This window comes from Erpetoichthys calabaricus, chromosome 4 (genome assembly GCF_900747795.2).
Source record: "Erpetoichthys calabaricus chromosome 4, fErpCal1.3, whole genome shotgun sequence".
Taxonomy (NCBI): Eukaryota; Metazoa; Chordata; class Cladistia; order Polypteriformes; family Polypteridae; genus Erpetoichthys; species Erpetoichthys calabaricus.
Genome location: NC_041397.2, coordinates 176,027,904 through 176,046,988, shown reverse-complemented (window position 1 = coordinate 176,046,988; position 19,085 = coordinate 176,027,904). Strand labels below are relative to the sequence as shown.

The 19,085-nt window shown below is 37.3% G+C and overlaps 1 protein-coding gene across 2 annotated transcripts in view; it reads left to right on the top strand.

Moving 5' to 3' along the window:
• The window catches only part of fgf14 (fibroblast growth factor 14), an 809,830-nt gene that overhangs the window by 786,651 nt on the left and 4,094 nt on the right, over window positions 1–19,085 (top strand). The window lies entirely within an intron of this gene.

The following is a 19,085-nucleotide window of genomic DNA, read 5'->3' as shown; positions in this document are numbered from 1 at the left end:
CACTGTTAGATACTTCTCTCCCCATGAAAGGATGTCTCTAGTCCATCAAAGCAATTAAAACACTCCTGCCAGAGTATAGGTTCCACAATGAGGTTGCAGACGGAGGGTATGGCCAAGTATTAGTTTTCCAAGACATATATTGTCATTTTCCATTTGACGTGGTATACTCTGCCCTGAGCACAACGTTAAATCCCATCTCCAAGAATGAATGGTTGCCACTTTGCAGTAATTCTTCACCCTCACAGGCTACTCTTTTTCCAAGGCCACATACCATCCGGATGTAGGTTCCTCCTGTGTTTATGATCTCCACACTTTGTGTTTTTCCCACGGTCACTGGAAAAGCCAAGAATGTCATTGTTCCCTGGTCCAGACACAACTCCGTTTCAGACTGGACACATTTCTTATGAAGTCACCTGACTGGAGCACCTTTGCTGTTGGCGTCTTGACCCAAGCCCCAATCATTTTTGCTGAAGCCCAGTCCCTCTTAGCCAAGGTCCTAATTTCCAACAGGCTGCATAATTTGATCACCATACCAACTAAACTAAACTGTTGGCGACACAAGAGTTGCATGCATTCAGGATGCTATGAAAAATTTCTTCACTCTGACACGTCCGACTTACATTTAAGACACAGAGCATGGTAATAAAGGCAAAGTCTCTTAAACATTGAGAAGGGCCTTGAACCATTAACCGGAGCTGCTCTTCATGTTCAGTCTACTAATCCATGGGTAGGAAAGCCTCCATAAATACATTCTCTTCAGGTGGTAATGTTCCCCCTAGTGGCCAGCCACCAACTTCTTGCTGGAACTTGCAGAACAGCATTAAGAGTCAATTTCTTCTCCTGATAGAGGTATAAATGCTAAAAAAAAGTTTTGCTTTGCTTAATAGCAACAACATAAAACCAATAAAAATGAGCAGAACTAGCTCTTGAAGCTGACACCCATTTGTTAAACTTCATGTTCAACCACATAATGCAGAAAGGATAGCACAAATTCCTAAAAGTGATAGAACAGGAAAAATAAAGGAGCACATCAGTCCAGGGCATTTTAAGAAGAAAAGTGTTTTTTTGTTTATAATAATAAGCTTTCCTGGTCTTATAATATTTACTTCACACATGGTAACAATGGAGAATTTGAGCACAGGAGCCAAGAGGAAAGAAATACAAAGAAAAGATGAGACACGTGCAAAGGAGAAAATCAAGATGTGCTGCTGAATGTTCACATTTTTTTCCACACTGTCAAATGAAAATGGTGGTGTCCTTTAAGTTACTCTCTCCTTCCTAGGCATTGATCAAGATGGATAACAGGCCTGCCTAAGCTCATCACCTACTAATTAAATCCAAGAGTTTAATGGGGCATGGGTGTCTGCCTTTTTAACCCAGAGACACAATTGCAATTCGGGGCCTCTTCCCTTTTTGACTGGCGATCACTTGAATGCATCATGGATAGAGCAGGATTTGTGGGATTCCACTTCTTCAAGCATCTGAGGTATAATTACTTTCAGGTTCACCATCCAGCTTTGAAAATCAACAAACTTTAATTTCTACAAAACAAGAAAATAAATTCCAGCTGCAGCAAAATGATTCTGACAAAAATAATTCAGACTGGAGGCACCTAAGTTGTTCTTTATATAAATGTGTGAATCTGACTCACAGTCACACTCAGTGAAGAACTAAAGAAAGGAGACAGTCCAAGCAGTGAGGAAATTCTGGTGATATAAATAAAAAGCAAGACTGTGATTATTGCACCTACCGACTATAAACAAAAACATGAAGCTTTACTGGTATGGGGTTGTCAACTTTACTACCCAGTAATCAAACACTCAACTTGCTTTATGCTTCATTCCTTCATTCTATGACCAGACTGAGTCGTCATTTTCCACGCCTGCTTTAAAATTCTGTATGCTTTGGAAGAAATTAAATTTACCGAAACATATGGACTTGTACAGGAATAAAGCATAACGTATTTAGAGGAAGGTCCTCAGATTCACACATACCTCTGACTTGGCTGAAATGATTCACCATTTTCCTGTGAACAACAGATTTCAATATCTACTGTTCTTTTTAAGAAACTGTTGATAGCAGCACTCAAGCAACTTCATCCCTACAACATGTCTTCTGTTTAATAACCTGCTAAATTGCATCCTTCCATTTTCTAAACCTGCATGAACTGATTTGCATGAAGCAATTATTTACATTAGGAAATGTATTCTTTCATTCTTAACCAGCTTATTCCAATAAGGAGTCATGCAGGAAGCCTATTCTAACTGTATTAGGAGCAAGGCAGAAACTTTTATGATTTCTTATGGTCCAATTCAGTTACTTCATTCAAACTTACAAATTCAGCCAGTTTTTACTTCCAGGTCCATTAAAAAGTGAGCACTGTTACAAACAGTTTGTTTACAGAAAACCATTATTATTTTCAGCTCACCTTTTTTTAATAGGACCATAGCTTTTTATATGTTGCTTCATCATCAAAGGTGTTTTCATTTTTTGGTCTTATGATTTGAGACCGGAATTATTTGTGTTCATTTTATTATGGTTTTTAAATTTCATAATATTTTTGATGTGCATTACCATTTTTTAAAACTTTGCTGTTTGCTGCCATTTTAGAATTGCTATGATGGCTGCCCATTGGCCACTGCTATGAATTCTGTGCCCATTGCAGGTCACGATTTTTGTTTGCAGTTTAGTTAGAAAATGTTTATTGCATTGATTTCAGAACTCTCTGTGTCATAAGTTTGAGATCATTTTGGGCTTTGCCAATTGGTTTTGTTTTTTGACTTCCTGGCATACTGCTTCTTGCTTGTTCACAGACTATGATTCTTCCTCATGTGTTATTGTATTTCATTTTCAGGTGTTCTGTTTACAATTATTCAGTCCTTGTCTCTCTTCAATGAGAGAACTACATGCATTTCTTTCATGAAATGCATTTTACCTTCTACTGTAGTTATCATTGTACTCTATACATATATCGAATTGTGACACATCATCTGATAAAACTTCGCCAGCACATTCCTTTGGCTTTGATGCAGGTCCAGTTAAATGTACAAGAACATTCACAGCTTGTATTTTGTAAACCTAACATAATTTAGTGGATATTTTTTAAGTTTTGTTACATCTGTCAAAAGGTTGCATGGACTGTTTTGTTGGATCCTCACTCATTTATCAGAACTCTTCCCTTGCTAAGCCTCAGATGTCAGTGTGTAGTAAATCTAATAAAGTGGACACTTTCTTTGGTCTATGAGCAGGCAGGGCCCCATTTTTTGCAGCTAAAAATGCTTAACTCTTGGTAGCATGGCTTCAAAAGTAATCTAAATATTCTTCAGGGATTTTGATCCATACTGACTTGGTAGTAACACGCAGTGCCTGTAAATTTTACAGCCATACATTCATGCTGTGAACTTTCTTTCAACTCATGCCAGATGTTCCCTATTGGATTCAGTCTTGGAGCTGTGCAGGTCACTGGAGTACACTGAAGACACTGTCAGTTTGTGGAACCAGCTTGAGATGAAATGTGCTTTGAATCATCACTTATGTCCCTGCTAGAAGTATACATTTGAGAAAGGGTAGAGTATGACCATAAAGTAGATACTGTGCTTAGTCAGCAATGCTGTGACATAAAAATAACATTCAGTTGGTATTAATAGGTTTAATACTGACATGAAAAAATTCCTCACAACTATAACACTGCCAGCAACATCCTTTATTGCTGACACAGTGGAAGAAGGATCCATGGATTCTTGTTGCTTACTCTGAAGTCTGACTCCATTTGATTGTACCAGAAACCAAGTATTTTCAGACCAAGCAACATTTTTTAATATTCAGTAATCAAGTTTTCATGATTACATGTCTACTGTAACCTACTCTTCTTCTTCTTAACTGACTTGCATGAACTCAGCATGGTCTTCAGCTGCTGTGTTTTTATGTTATTGTACCATGTTATTAAACTTTAGTAACATTAGAAAATCCCAGGAATGCAGCTATTATTGAGATGATGGAACCAACAAATATATCAACAAATATACTATGAACATTCCCCTTCAAGCATTTTGTTGTTAGAACACCAACTAAACCTCTTTTCCTTTTCTGCATATTCTATACAATAAGCACTTGAAGTCGGTCGGTATTTACTGCTACTATATACCAGTACTTTTTTGTTTTGCTGTTCAAACTATGGCAATTTTTTCTTTCAGTACTTCATATTGGCGCTTCTCACAACCTCTTGGCACTATAATGCCACATGTCAACCGCCAGCTATCTCTGTCTAGCTATTTCAGCTATGGAAATACAATGAGGGGAAACAATCACCCACCCCACCAACTCTTGGTCTCCTACTTGTAAACACTCCATCTCCTAGCTTAAATATGTATGAAGGGTGGCCACCTTTTTGTTTTTCCTTTTCCACTGCAACCTCTGTATACATTGAGCTGGTGCCACATGATTTCAGAAGACCCAGCCGTTTGCATTAACACTCTGGTGTAGTTTTTAAAATCAAAAATGTTACAAAATAGTTACATCAGTCATCTTGAGGAACATTCTTCTGATGATAAACTCCAACTACAGGAAAATTCTGTCTTGACTCTTAGTTAAAACAGAATAAAATAAAACCAGCAAGTAAATATTTTTTTAAATCTAAAGAGTAAAATAACAAAAATGCAGAACCCCAAAACTACAATATTTATCACTGTAGTAAGTAATCTTCGAGAATTTCTAAGTACTCTATATTTAACGATACTTACTCCTATAAGATAGAAAGGCAAATGGCACAAAATCGGTATCATTAAATAATTCCCCAAAGGGACACTTCAAAGCCAATAATTCTAACTCAAAATCAAAGGACAAAACATGATTGATACTAAGATTCAACACATGTTTTAAATCCAAAAAGAGCTGCACAAAACAACGTTTTAAGGCTGTAGAGGAGGGTTTGTAGGCACAGCATGAAAATCCACCACTCAGCAATACCTCAGCAAAGGACTGAGAAGGAAAGTGGTATTTCAATCAAAGGTCCTCAGGTGGCAGCATGCCTGAGTAATTAAAGGAATGTTGAGGCCCCACCCCCTTAGCCACAATCCTCAAATATAAAGAGAACTTCAAAATGACTCTCCAAGTGAACCAAATTCACCCAAAAATATGCTACACTACTAGCCACAAATGCCACTGCTGAAAGATTATTTTTAAAGCCAGGTGTTATATCATAAACCTAAACCCCTAATGGGCAAATGGGGACTTGGCCATTTGACTCTGTGGCCACTGAATGTTATGTAAAGCAACAACTTAATTTCACAGAATTGTCCTCAAGGAAAACCAGAAAGAAGACATACTGGTGGTCTGTTGCTGTGGTTTACAAGGATTATCATGGAGAAAGGACACCAGGTTTACAGTTTAAAAAGACAGCGAAAGGCAAGAAGGGGAATAAAAAAAGAAAAGAGAAAAGGTTTTCAACACACACTGGTAAGCAGGGAAAAATAAGCAGTAAACGTTGACTATCCACAGTCAGAGAAAGGATTGCATCGCCTGCTTATGGAGGTGGCCACCTCGAAGACTGCCGACCCACTCTAAAGTATAAACGGATGGGACAGTCAGGAGGAATTAAAGTGGGTGAGATAAGAGCAATCCTTGCTTATCCGGGGTAGCACGTTTGGAGACTCTGGGGGAAAAAGAGAACAAGAAAAATGGACTAATATTATTATAAGTGTCTGGAAACTGCCTGGATTTTGAGGTTTGTCTGGGTTGAACGTTTTTTTTTTTTCTCTTTTAAGTTATTTACATACTGTATTTGTGGGGATGTGGGTTGAGGGAGGTGTTTTCATTTATGTTTGTATAGTTTTTTTATATGAGACTAATCTAATACAGTTATTTTTACTTTGTCTGTTTCCTCACATTTATTGTGCTGAGATTGTGTAATTTATATTAGGTATCATATCAGTATCGCAGGAAGGGGTCCGAGGTCGTTTTGAAGTTGACCTACTATCCGACTCACATACACCATCTTCGGTGGTGACGTATAGTGATATCGACCAGGAAAGGTCAAAGCGTTATACAGTAGTTAATACATTGATAACCATGAGTTGTGATATCTTTTGGCTTGTTTTACATGTTCCTTCCATACTGGCAGTTTATCTGGCTTTTCCAACGTGTTGCTATATTTGTTTTGTCGTTGTGTACTTAGTTTAGGAAAACTTATGGTTCTTAGAAACTCACAAATAAACAGTCATATGCTATTTTTATATTATCTATAAAGCTTTGACAAACATTACCGGGAGGATGGAGCTTAGTTTTCTTATAGCTCTGGGCCTCAACATGGGTAAATAACATTTGCACATGACAAGGCATTTGTATTTACATATTGATTAAAAATCTCACTTTATTAAGTTCTATAATCAGATGTATTTATCTTTTATTTAATGTTATATGAATTACCAAAGGTTCCTGTTCCAAGGAATGAAAAAAGTATATAAAATGATAACAGTATAGGATGTGAGAGAAACAACAGGTGTGAGGAAAAAAGGTCTTTAATATTGATGATTAAAACATCTGGGCAAAAAATAATTTAGCAGTGAAACTATTTGCACAACAATTGATTTTTCAGTAAAACCCAGTGTTTCACTTTGCTGAAAAAACAAGTTAACTTTTGCTTCCACTGAAATTTATACTGTTGACTCAGGAGGAAAGGTGTTGAGTTCCTGTCTGGAAGCATTTTCATGCATTAATTCTTTATGAGTCTGACTGTCTTTAAGTATTCGAATAAAGATCTATAGTGACAAAACAAACAAACAAACAAAAAAAAAATCAACTAATTTTCTATCATATGTAGACATTTTGTTGAGCTGTCTGCTGTGTGTTGTTGTTGTTGTTCTGGTAGTATGTACTATGATACATACTTTGTCAATTATGATGATAATCTTGGCAACCTCAATCTTAACGATGCATCAAAAACAGAACAGAAACCCTAAGCTCAATGGCACATGAAGTGTGCATATCCTCAACCAAGATACTGTAAGTTTGTTGTTAGATAATGACAGGGAAGCAGCTCTCTATGTAGTGAGTTTTCCTGTCCAGAAAAAAAGTAATGTCCATAATGGTGCATGTTGGTGTAGACTTTAAAACAAAAAAGACTGCACTCCTCCAAAGTAATGTGAACAAGAGACATTTGATTTGTGAAAGCTTACATGGGTTTTTCATCTGTAGAAAAGAACACAATTAAACATTGTGAAGAAGACACATGTGAGAATCCCTTTTTGGTACCTGGTCTGGTTTTTTAAAAGAATAGCTGGCCTTAGGGGTACCTTCTGTTGCTTAAAGATTGTGAACCATAGGGGCTGACAGAGAACCCCAACTGCATAGACACAAGTCCTCAGTAAAGACAAAAGGTTTATTATTAACAAATACCTTACAAAAGGCTCCTTTAACAATATCGCACCACCAAATGACAACTCTTTCTCTTCTATCTTCTCTCTTCTTCACTCCTCCCCTGCGAGCATTGCCTATCTCCTTTCCCGGCTCCAACTCACCTGAATGTGGCAGAGCGTCTCCTTTTATCTTATACCTGGGAGTAATTCCAGTAATACAAAATCTTACAAATTAGGGATTACTAATCCCTATAGCTTCCTCAGACACCCTTCACAGAACCCAACCAGGCTGCCTCACAGGACTACAATTCCCATTATGCCTTGCAGGTATCTGTGTGGGAATCCTGATCTGGATGTGCCACAATATAGCATATTTTGGAAGTCACTGCTATGGATAGAGTGTCTCCCCCTGTTCCTTAATGACATTGGCCTCCTGGCAGGGTAATGAACCATGTCCTGTCCCAGTAGGGACGTCAGCCCATGCCTGTTGTCCCTTACAAGGCCTCAGAAATGACTCTAAGGAGAAGCCCAAAAGTGAACACTTAGTAAAGTTTGAAATTACTGTGTTCTGTCAGAGGTAATGAAGAATTTAGAGCAGTGTTCTAAAGTTAGAAAGGCAGCACTAAAAACTGAGGGTGGAGTGGAAACATAAAAGGGTGAAAATGAGACAAAGGTGGCAAGTTTCTCCCTTACTGCAAGGGATCTCTGACACCAAATAAAGCAGGTTTATTATAGATGGTATAGTTTGTGTTTTTGTTTTTTATTTGTTTGTGTGTGTTTTCCTTCTGTTGTTTATCACTTACTATAAAATAATAAAGCACTTTTGTTTTCAACTTTTTGTTGTACAGCCCTGTTTTAATTTGGGTTATATGGCATACAGAGGTATCTCTGCTAATTGTATATGCATTATGCATTACAATGTTGATAGTGCTTAACAAATTACTTTGTGATGGGTGTTTTTATATAAAGCATTTTTAGAATAATGAGGGCTATTTTATCTACTTGTAAAGGTCTACACACATAGAAGCTTAGAAGCTGTCCCATCCACAGAGCTTTATTGCTCAGTGTGATGGGACAGCATCTCTGTCGCCTGAAGGTCCCAGGTTGATTGGCGGGCATTACATAGCCAAAGCTAACTTTTTGGACTGAGAAAAATGGTGCCTTGACCCCTATTCACCCTTGTGGAGAGGCAAGTGTAACAGTCCAGGCATGTGCAAATTAGCCTGGTATCACACACACACACATACACACACACAAAAGCCCACCACTGCAACCAAGAAGGTATCCCATCGCAGAGCCCAAAGATCACGTTTATGTCTGTAGGGCACCACTTAGCAGTGACACATAACAATGAATTCCTGGACTGTTTCACTATTCAACATGTTCAGTAAATCTGTATTAAGGTGAATGAGTGTTTAGTGCTGCTGCATCAAAGATCTTGTTTCCTGGGTTAGAAATCCAGACACAGGTTTTCTTTGTATTGAATTTGAATCCTTCTCGTATTTGTGTGGATTTTTCTTGGAGTTCTCTAGTTTTTCTCCCATATCCCTAAAGATATGGACATTAGGTGAAATGGGTTCTGGCTCCACTGACTCTGACTTGGATTAAGCATTTTTGAAAATGTCAGGTGTATTTTAAGATTCTGGATTTTCATAGGTTTGCTTTTAATAGTTTTTTACTGAAAACTTTTTCTTTTCATATTCAAGATTCCTCAAATTGTTCACTTAAATCTAGTGCTTAAATTTTCACCACCATAATATAGTTTTAGCAAAAATACTAATCTGTGGACCCAAGAGTTTCCATGCAGAATTTAATTGTTTAACTAAGAACAGTATTTGAATCTGAGTTAAACCACCCTTGATGTTACGGCTGTTTGAAATGTTCTGTAGCTGCATAAACAGATCCTATTTGAATGTCAACTTTAATCTGCACAGTAGGAGGCTGATGATAAAACTGACAACAAATCAACACACAAGCAATTTTTTCTTTATTTCTACCATTAAATTAGTTTGTCTTTTTTGTCTGTCTGATTTGGTTACTCCATGCTAAATGGAATTGATTGGCTTGTTATTAATTTCTAGATGGAATAGGTCTGAACATGATCTGAATATGTTGACCTTTTGATTTAATTTGATTTTTTTTTTCATTTTTACTATTACTTAGAATACATAAAAGATTAGGTGTGAAGAAAATCCAAAATAATTATACCCACACTGTCACTGTAAAATTTTTGAAACATTGATATTGATTAAACTCCTTACCATGTAATCAAAAGTGTTACTGCTTATGAAACCCTTTATCATTTTCAGTTATTACATCTGCAGCATACAGCAAACTACTGGTGCCTTTTTGTAATATGGAAATGTTTTTTCAAAGTCACTGTTACTGCCTCATGTTGTTATGCATAATTTGTTATCAATTAGTGTTTGCTTAAAATGGACAAAACAACCCATTTTGTTGTATTCCAGTCTGTAATAATGGTCTTTATAGTGAAAGTAAGGAAATGATTGTGTTTTTAAATTTTTTTGTTTTGTTATGTCAATACATAATTTTAAGCCTACTGATTTACATAAAAACTTTACTTCCTTGCATACGAGAAACTTAAATAATGGTTGGTTTGTCTATGGTTTTACTATTTTTTCACATTTTTATTTCCTTTCGCAAATCCAAGACAATGAATTGGTCTGCTAATCATTACAAGAAAAACTTCACTGGTATTCAAGTACAAGTTCAATTAGCATTTACTTTTTAGTTTCAGATTTGAAGTATAAAACTCACCTCATCTCATTTTCTGAAACTGCTTTTCCTGGTGAGGGTTGCTTTGGAAGCAGGCCAAGCAGGTCAGCCCTGACCTGCCTGTCCTCACCTACAGAATCCAGATGTTCTTTGGGAATTCCCAGGCATTCTCAAGCCAGCTGAGAGATATAATTCCTCCAATGGGTCCTAGGTCTGCTGCAGGATGTTCGCAGAGCAGTTCCAGGAAAAGCAGCCTAGGGTACATCCTTACGACCTTCCCAGACCACCTCAACTGACTCGTCTTAATCTGGAGGAACAGCAACTCTACTCTTAGGTTCTATCGAATTGCAGAGCTTCTCACCCTATCATGGAGTGTCAGCTCAGCTGCCCTGCAGTTAGAGACCTCACTTCTGCCTCTTTTAATCACAATCTTATTCTTTTGGTCATTTTGCACAGCTCATGAAAATGGGTGAGAAAAGGGATATACTGTAGATCAACTGATAAACCAAGAGTTTTCATAGTTGGGAAAGTATAACACTCACATGAAAATTTCTGCTATATTTTTTATTATATGCATCTAGTACAAGAAAATGTTCTTACATAAAATACTGTATATATTATTATTATTATTGTAAGATTCAAAAGTTTTTTTTGACTGCTTTTAATTTTCCTCAAATACCCCATTTAAAAGGAAGGAGAAGACCAAAAGGAAAAGCATGCACCTTACTATCTACCAGGCCCTATTTTATTATGGGAAGTTTTTACATTTTTTATATTTCCTAAATATTCAGTATCTTGTCAACACAGAATTAAATAAGGACTCATTTTGTTCTGCCCATTAGCAGCCCTGTGACGTTTCAGAAAACTGCACTCTGACTCTTTGTCTTCATCATCATTATGTAAAAAGTATCACATTTTCTTGACTCTCAGAAAGTCTCCAGTTTGAAACTGTGTAGGCAGTGTATTGTATCTGCTAAGGCTTTTAAATCACAACGTTGGCATTTTACTTCCTGCCTCCGACTGCTCATTGTGTGATCTTGAGCAAGCCAGTTAGACCGGCTATTCTCCAGTTACTGTATAAACAATTGTATTCATTCTGATCTTGTAAGTTGTCTTAGACAAAAGAAGCAGTTATTATTAAACTTACTGTATATTTGGCTCTGTTGCCTAATCCTTGCCTTGGTTACTAGTGGTGTCTGAGCTCTTAAGATTTTGTTTCTTACCTTTGCTTTCAGCTGGTCTCTGAATTTAGAAGTTTATTCACAACAGTCTGATACAGTAACTTTTTGTCATGCCCATTTATCTACTTTTTGTCACACCTTCCTCAGCAGCGTATGTCTTTACCTGCTCTATCCTCATGTAATGTTCACTTGATTTTTAGCAGTTATGAGTAGATCAGTGTGAGACATGAGGCAATGGATATTTCAGAGTACTTCCTGTCTTGCTTCATGGCTCAATCATTGAATAAATTTGATCCCCTATAAATAAGTACTCACTCCCATGGAATTTGTGAGATGCAAAAAATTAGCCGAAAAAGACAAAAAGTAAACCCTTCACTCTTCAAATTGCTATGTTTACTGTGCTAAATTCCTGTGTATTATGGTTCCAGGAATTCTTCATGTTCTCTTTCATTTGTTACTTCCTTACTGAGCTTGGACTTCCTTTAGTAATGTTGGTTAAGGTGGAACCTGTCTGAGTCTGAGCAGCTTGATTGTGAACAACCGAATCAATCACAGCAATAGCATTCTTAAGTTATTGCCATATAGTAAAAGCAAATAGTTCATCAAATATAGTGTTGCTACAAAGTATTATTTGGATTTCAGACAGGAGTATTACATCTACTCCTTGGCATTTGTAATGTTTTTTTCAACTTAGTCTCAACTACTGCTGTTGGATTTGAAACATATACTTGCTTCTTATTTGCTTCTCAAAGACAGTGTTGCCTTCTTCCTTCCATTTGTATTTTTAAATTTATTTTTTGGTGGCTAATCTTCATTATAATTCATGGATGTAGCCTCCAGACTTACAGATTTAGCAACTATTATGTCAAGCATATTCCTTTTGCCTCTTCAAGCACCTCCTAACTCTCCAACTTTTCAGAGAATCTTTCTTCATCAAATCTTTCTGAATTTTGTTCATACCCTGACAATTGCATTTTTATATCAATGGCAGCACCATCTTACAAATAAATAGTTAACCATCTCCCCTGATTAGTTAATTCATACCTATAGTGTTAAAATTGCCATGTTTAATTTTCTCCTTGCAGTAACCTCACAATTGATAGCTATTATGGTAAAAGTAATGTTTGGTCATTACTTTAGACTCACTAAAATGACTGCATCATAAGTGTCCGGCCAATAAAGCAGAAAACCAACATATTTTAACATAGATGACTTTGATTACGTAAAAATAGAAAAAATAAGAATAGATCATTTTAACACTAGAATTACCAGAGCCTACGAAAAAACTCGTATATCCGGCCCACCTTAAATCGCTTCTTAAAACCTTTCTCACCTCTCCGCCAGCGTCTTTTGTCATCTAAATGTACTGATAAAGACAAGCTGCCAGCAGCCGGCTATTCCATCCCCCCAACGACTTAGAACGTAAACAGGCTTTTCCCAGCTCTTGCCTTGATTGATTATCTGGGAGTGAAGTGGAGTTTTAGAGTAGAAATAATAAGATTGTTATTTGAAACACACGCATTTCATATGTGTTGCATTTCTACAGTAATCTGTGTAAACACATTGTTAAAACAGAAACGTGTTATATATTCTAGTAGCAATTGACAAAATGTAGGCATAAACTATATAATGTATGAAGCCTGAAGTCCAAATATCAAAGACACACTTTCACAAAAGATACAAAAAAAAGCCACCGCCAAAAAAACCCGCCTTAGTGTGAGACATTGATATGCTTCCGTGGCGTAACAGTATCAGTCGCTGACTACGCATCAGAAGGTCATGAATTCGATCCTGCACAACTCCCATTTGAGAAGTGTTCTTATTTTCACTATTTTAGAATAAAAAGATACATTTGATTTCAGTCTGTAACAGCTGGTGTAATTTATGATATTTGTAAAGGTTAGCTTTATTCTTTTTAAATTCACTTTTCATTGTCTCAGTCGCGTTCAGGATCCATCCCTACCGCCCCCAACCTGACACTGCGGTTTTTACATAAAGACGCGCTATAGTTCTGAAGTGTATCACGATACATACGACCGCGTGTTTTTTTCCCCCAGTATTGCCAGTCCCCACGTGTTGCTGTATGCTGTTTCTTTTGTATTCCAGGACATGCAGAGGAAAGCATAGTAAAGAGCAGTAACTTCAGCGCTATATGCAATCATCAGACACTCCCCGTCTGACACTGCTGTTTTCACATAAAGACGCGCAAAAGCTCTGCAGTGTACTTGTTGACTGCATTGTCGTACCAATGCTTGCGAACTGAAGTGTCTGCATGCACTTTTCGTGGTATTACACGCGTATTTTTTGAGCATGCCCATGTAGCTCAAACACAGGAACATATGTTGATGTAAAAGTATAACAAAACAAGTGCACTTTTTATTCAAGACTATAACCGAAGAAAAAAGAAAGCAAGTTACAGTAGGCGGTTGATATGACAGCTTGCGTGGTGGAATGCTAAGAACTGCTGATTTCCATTCTGTGCTATATAACTTAACATTTGAATCTGATGATTGCATATAGCGCTGTCTGATTTAGTGTGCGCAAGAACATGCAGGTGGCCAGTTGCTGAGTGCTACAACGCACATTTTAAAAAAGAAAGAGACAAATATATGTGACGTTTTGAAGAAATCATTTTATGACGCGAATAGTACCAATCAGAAAACATCGTCGAAGTAATGCAATATTATTTGAAAACGAACAGCGTCAGGTTGGGTGTGAAGTTATACTGGCGCTGTTTGAGTCAGATCAGAAGCTGAATAAGCTGAAAAAAGCTCCTGTTCTGACTCTAAGTAAAAAAGCATGAATTAATCAACAGAAATAACCGCGATTGACATTTTAAAGTTAACGATTTACAGTGCATGCCAATTTATAAATTCAATGTCCGTTTGAGGAAAAAAAAATCACTTTCTTCAAAGCTGGGAATCGAACTCGCGTCTTTGTGGCACAGTAAGGCAGTGGTGCTCCAAGTCAGCAAACTGTCCTTATAACTTATTTTTTTCAAGATCCATAACACACAGACAGACAGAGCACTGCGTAATACAGAGACAGACAGGCAGAGATATACAAACAAACAGGGAAGGCACATGTACTGAAAGAAAAAAAAAATCAACATGTGCGTTGTTTCTGCAGCACTGAATGAGCTCACCTGGTCTAACATCACCCCTCCCCCCGATCTGACTCTCTAAGTAACAGCGCAAGTACAGACGCAAATCAAGTGCATGTGTGTACTGTATAATATTAACAAAAAGAGCAGCTTACTACTGAAAACGGCAAATATAGGAGTGAGTGGGGATCGAACCAGTACTCTTGATTACACTTGGTTTGCGTCTGTACTTGCGCTGTTACTTAGAGAGCCAGATCGGGGGAGGGGTGATGTTAGAGCGGGTGAGCTCATTCAGTGCTACAGAAACAACGCACATGTTGATTTTTTTTTCTTTCAGTACGTGTGCCTTCCCTGTTTGTTTGTATATCTCTGCCTGTCTGTCTCTGTATTACACAGTGCTCTGTCTGTCTGTGTGTTATGGATCTTGAAAAAAATAAGTTATAAGGACAGTTGTTCATGTTAATTGCAGTCTCAATTGTTAAAAAAATATTTTAAAAGGAGCATCCCACATGAAAATATAACGATCTCATTAACTGACAGTGCATACCAATTTACAAATTTTGAGGTTAAAAACAAAAAAAAGAAGTAACACTTTATCCCCAGCGGGGAATTGAACTCATGTTTGTGAGGCAGAGAAAAGCTACTTGGTTTGAGAAGCAAACCTTAGCATGCTACGCCACAGAAACTGTTACATGATGTGTGAAGCTTTTGTGGAAGTGTTTATTTGATCTTAGGAACTCGGGCTTTACACATTCTACATTTTGTAACATTTATTACTAAAATATGAAAAAGTTTCTGTTTTAGCAATGTGTTTACACAGATTACTGTAGAAACGGAACACGCATGAAATGCATGTATTCCAAATAGCGATCTATTATTTCTATTCTAAAACTCCAGCAGTTCAGTCACTCCCAGATAATCAAACAAGCCATGAGCTGGAAAAACTTAGTGAACGTTCTGCGACGGTGGGGGACGGAATAGCCGGCTGCTCGCTGCTCCTCCAAATCGGCACATTTAGAAGACAAAAGAGAGGTGAGAACGGTTTTAAGGTGGGTCGGATCTACGAGTTTTTTCGTAGACTCTGGTAATTCTAGTGTTAAGGCACCCCAGAACCCTGAGTAAGATTATGCAGCTTTGCAAACTTTTCATTATGAATGAAGCAGAGCAATAGGGTGGATGTTTTGTTTTTTTCTAGATCCAAACAATAACATAAAATAGGATAAGCCATCATAATCAAGTCAAGTTGAAGACTGAACTATCATTCGACATATGACATAAAATAAATCATTCATACATAAAAATGTTGTTAAAACATAAGTTAACAAATATTTCTTTATGAATGAATAGTTGTCTGGTGAGAGAATTGACATTTGCAATCAATAGCTAAGTTTCTTAATACTGGAGAATGAGGCATCTGTGCAACATGCATACACTGTGAGACAATCACTGTGGCTGCTCTTCATTAAATGCATACACAAATAATAAGGCCCTGTGTCTCCATATTAGGCTTTTAGCACATCAGAAGTTAGGATGTTCAGTTGGTGTTCCATATGTGCATAAATCTCTGCCTTGGCTACAGCTGGAAAATACTCATGATGTGCAACATTCTGTAGAATTTTAAAACTGTTGAAGTTTTTGGCTAAGTATATCAAAATGTCTCGTTTAAAAGACTGTCCCTACATGGGCCTCAACATCTTAATCATAAATTGAGATGTTTAGGCGCATCTATCATTGTTTACCATAAATTCTAGGAAAACAGCACATTCAGCTACTGTCACCTTCCAAGTTAACAATTTTGATATCATGAAGACATAACTATGTGTGTCATTTTTGAGTTGCAGGTGTTTACTGACAGTTTTCTTCATGTAATCATTGTAGTTCACATGCTGCTAACCCTCTGCCATTTTAGCTACATGGCTAGTGTGATGTGAATAGAGGCAGAGTAAGCATTTTTCATTCTGCTAATATATGGGGTGATCTATATGGGGCATCAGGGCACCGCAAACCTCAGACACCACCACAGCAACACAAGTCCCAGATTCAAATAAAAGGTTTATTACAATAAATTACCTTTACAAGGGTTTTTTTTTTTTTTTGTAATAATACCCTCAGCACAAGCACAATCCCAATCCCAATTTTCTTCTTTCTTCCTCCGCACCTCCCAGGTTAGCTTTGTACATGAGATGTAGTGATTCCTTCTTATTTAACACCCAGGAGTATTTCCAGTGCTAGGACATGGTCTGTCGGAAGCACTTCCGGGTCAGGCAGAAGTTCCATAAAGTAGGGATTGTTCATTCCTACAGCACCCAGGGCTGCACTCTGGGACTTCAGTTACCAGCAGGCCCTGTGAGTATCCGAATGGGACCTGAAGCCCAGGGACACTGCTATCTGGGATTTTGGGGGAGAAAGTATTCATATGCCATTGTCTACCTTGGTTCTTCCATTGTACTGGCCTCCCAGCTGGGTGAGGATCTTCCTCCATACCCGCCAGGACATCAATATATGCTTGCCGTCTATTACAAATGGCAATCCTGTGTTTGTGTGCTTTCTAATAATGATGAAAGATTTTTGAAAGAGTTCTTGGACTTCTGGCTTGGCCGAGGGTGACTTTAGGAGGGGATTTAAATACCCATTTGTGCCCTTCAAAAGATGATTTTGGCAAAGGGATAACTGGCACAGAGAAGAGGACCCAGGCTAGAGAGTGTCTATTTGTGTGTGTGTGTGAGAGAGAGAGAGAGAGAGAGAGAGAAGTGGTAAATGAAATGCCTTGATGGTACTTTGAGGTGAGGAAGCGTGCAAGCAAACCATCCAGTTAGACAGGGACCTAGAGAAACTGAAGTGTTTATTGTTTAGTAGTCTTTGTTTTTCCTGCCGTTCCCTCCCAGGCATCTATCAGAAAAGTGAATAACTTATATAAATCAGAGGCTTTTCCTTCTCATATTGACTATGTTTTTGCATGATCATTCCAAGGGCGATCAATGTTGCTAATGTATTTATTCATTTAAATTCTTACTGAATAGACATCCCCATGGTGTTATGCATTTTATTAACTTCGTCCTCGCTACAGCCAGCACTCAGGTATAATTCCTGTGGACAATTGTGTGTATTCAGGCATTGCCATTGCCATCATACACATATTGCACAACTCGACAAGCTTTTCTTCTTTTGTATATACTGTATATATTCCTATAATTTTAGTTCTGTTCATTGATGGCATTTTAGTTGTTTCAGGCTTTATTCAGCATCACTGCTTCACTTATCTTATTTGCTTGGAAAGTCGTTACAAAAAAGAAATGATTTTATGATTCCTAAATTTGAGATCTTTATAAGTCTATGACAAATTTCAGGAATCCAGAAAAATCACTCATCATACAGTTTGGTTAAATTAAGCTAGCCGCCTGCAACTCCCCTTTAACTCCATCTGTACCAAAGGAATAAAGACTTTTAAGGCATCCTTCAGACAAATGAAACAAATGTTCACCATCTGAGATTTCGACCATAATTCTTCTACTCGTTTTACCTGTATTGTGTGCTATGCATTCATGGCTGTTAAGATTAAACATCAGGTTTTGCATTTTTCCAGACTGAAGACTTTTACAATGCTGAAAATGTTTGTTTTCTTTATTTAGATTTTTAATGTACTGAAGGATCACACAATGATTTAACAATTGTCACCAAATGAACTGGCAAAGTATAAATATTTTCACTCTTTTTTTGTTTCGTGTTCTGTTGTGTGCAAATATATATATATATATATATATATATATATATATATATATATATATATATATGACTGTACAAATTCCTACACCTCCAATATATGCAAATACCAACATTGACAGAACTGATTTGCTGGCACCCAATACAACCAAAAGGGGATCAGAGGCATAACTGCGATGTGTTTATTCAATACAAAATGATATGTTGATAGCAGACAAAATGGAAGTTTTGCCTTTCTCCCAAGCCCTGAACTGATGGCTGTGGCTACAGTTCTTGTCCTCTATGTTGTTGCATGTCTTGCAGTGCTCACATGCATTGCTTGCAACATTTTGACTACTGCAGTAACTCTACTGACAACTGCTAACTCATTTAAAAGCTGTCAGACCTCAGGTTCACAGTTCTATATGTGTAAATGTGAACTTAACAGAGGACTACATTGCAAATAATATAAGACTTGTGTTCTATGAATAGAAATCTGCACCTAGCAGAAGTTGTGCTGCTATTAAACTGGAAACCACAATGCTTAATAGTTACATTGTGAGCATGTGCAGATCATTCATCTGTAAGCCATCATTTCATTACCTATTGCTGTCATAGCACATTCACAGTATTGCATAAATACCAGTATATGTGAAATTATACACTAATTAAATCACCTTTTATTGTTATCATTATATATTTCAAAGTAAGGGATCCCGAAAACTGCAAAGTGTACAACAAATACTGAATAATATAGTGATTCCTGTCACCCATCAACCCTGTTTTCCCCCCTCTGCCCTCTTTTAGTTTAGGAAGGAGAAATTTTGCATTAGAGGAAGTAGGGAAGTAGTGGACCAGAGAGTGCCCTGCTGCAGCTGGGTGACTAATTTCTTGAGATAAAAGAAATGTAAAAAAAATTCTGCTTCCTAACCTGTGCTCAGTACCCAGTCCTCATGCCTCCCAAATCCCTGAATTGTATTAAGCAGTTTCAGAATTTTTCTTTTATTAAAAACT